The sequence below is a fragment of the Rattus norvegicus genome, chromosome 14 (assembly GCF_036323735.1).
Source record: "Rattus norvegicus strain BN/NHsdMcwi chromosome 14, GRCr8, whole genome shotgun sequence".
Taxonomy (NCBI): domain Eukaryota; kingdom Metazoa; phylum Chordata; class Mammalia; order Rodentia; family Muridae; genus Rattus; species Rattus norvegicus.
The window spans coordinates 64,969,235-64,971,329 of NC_086032.1; positions in this window are offsets into that span (position 1 = coordinate 64,969,235).

Genomic DNA, 2,095 nt, shown 5'->3' on the forward strand with positions numbered 1-2,095 from the left:
CCTTCTTTATTCTTACTGTTAAAAATGATAATTTTATATTCACCATTTAAACAATTTGCACTTTATCCTATCGCCCTAACATTGCCAGTTTTTAAATGCTTACTACATCAGACACTAATTTATGTCATCAAATTACTCAAAACCAAACAACTATGTGAGGAGTCTGCTTAGCCACTAACAAATGAGGTAATACCTGGGTATTCACTACACCCAGGGCTTTCAGCTGAGAAACAGAAAGGCGAGATTGGAATGGGTTCTTTCGCTCCAAATCCAGAATTTTTAAAATTTCTCTTATTCAGCATTTTCCTGACCAGTTTGGCTATTTTTTTTTTCTAAATCAAATGGAAGCAATGTATTATTGTTCTAATATGTATATCTTCTTCCAGCAAGACAGTCTCTTGCCTTGTGGCTTTTTGCTAAATATCTGAAAGGAGGGGGAACTGGAAAGGAGGGGTAAGGAAAGAAAGAGGAGCAAAGCAAACAGAAGAACGTGATGGTGAAGACGGGCATGATTAGGCTGCTTGCTTCTTTCAAAACCTCTGCTGCAGCACCCATTCCCCATTCCCAGCTTCCTGTTGGGGGTGAGGCTGGGAGGTGAACCACAACACATTTCTAATTTTCTGCATGGATGCCTTAGTTACTATTAAGATATTGTCAAAGGGAAGTAATTTCAAAGAAGAGAAGCTAGTCTGATTAAGAAGTTCGATTAAGATTGGCTTTTGAGAAAATATTAAAAGCTTGCAGGGGGATAAAAAAAGAAAAGATTAAGATCAGAACCTGTTAAAGGGACTCTCTGGTGTCACAATAGCAGAAGACCCTGGCTTTGCAGCACAGCACAAAGCCCTTCTATCCACAGCACCTTTTGTGATAGCAATCACAAGAAGTGTGCACTGTCAGCCTGTTCAAGGCCACACACACACACACACACACACACACACACACACACACACACACACACACACACCCTGGTGGCTCTGGTTCTAATAAGCTTCATGTTTCAGTTCAGAGCCTGGAGGTCCTCTGTTTAATCACACCGGTCACCCCACCTTCTCTTGCCAGCTCTTGCTTACATTGTAATTATAACACAAGGAGTCTAGCCTAGTCTTGCCCCTTGCCATCTGTAAGTAACTGTTACTTACAGATTTGTTGAGTCCCAAGTAACCACCTGTGATATGGCTAATCATGTTTGTTGACTTGACAGAATCTAGAATCACTTGGGGAAAAAAATGTGTGGATGAGATGTGCCTGTTAGAGAATTTCCATAGGTCTGAGTGAGTACAAAAGACTCACCTCAAATTTGGGCAGCATAATTCTATGGGTCGGGGTCCTTGGCCAAACGAAAAGAAAAAAAGTCAGCTCAATACCGGCATACACATCTCTCCTTCCTAACTGTAGACACAATGTGACCAGCTGCTTCAAGCTCCCACCAAGGAGCCTTCCCCAATATGACAGTGTGTAGCCTGGAACTGTAACCCAAAAATCTATCCTTCCTTAACCATACAACAAAGTAATTCTACTCTTAGATATTTCCTTGAGAAAAAAGTGGAAACTTATGTCTCCCAAAACATCATTCATAGTAAGCCATAACTGGAAACAACCCAAACTTCCATCAATATTTGATATTTGCCTACGTAAGCAAAATGGGACTTTCTCTAATGGAATACTAGTGAGTAACCAAAAGTACACCATGGATGAGCCTTTAAAAGTGTTAGGCTTAGTGGAAGAAGCTAGACATAGCTGATTGCCAATATCACGTTATTTACACAGAATTTCCAGCAAAGCAAACTTATAAGGAAGAAAGCAAACTGTGTGGTCACCAGGGACAAGGGTTGGAGGAGGTGAGAGTCTAGATAGACCCATGGGAGCTGTTCGTGTTGAAAAAGATGCTCGCCAGCTGCATTACGCTGCAGGCTGCACTGCTCTGTAAATTTCCTAAAAGTCACGGAGTCGAGCAGCTATAATATGCAAGTTTTATGATATGTAAATTGTACCTCAATAAAGCTATTTAAAAAAGAGTTTCATGAGGCATATTAAAAAGGCCAGCAGAACTACACTCTGATTGCCATCACACACTTATTGGTGATAAATACAGAAG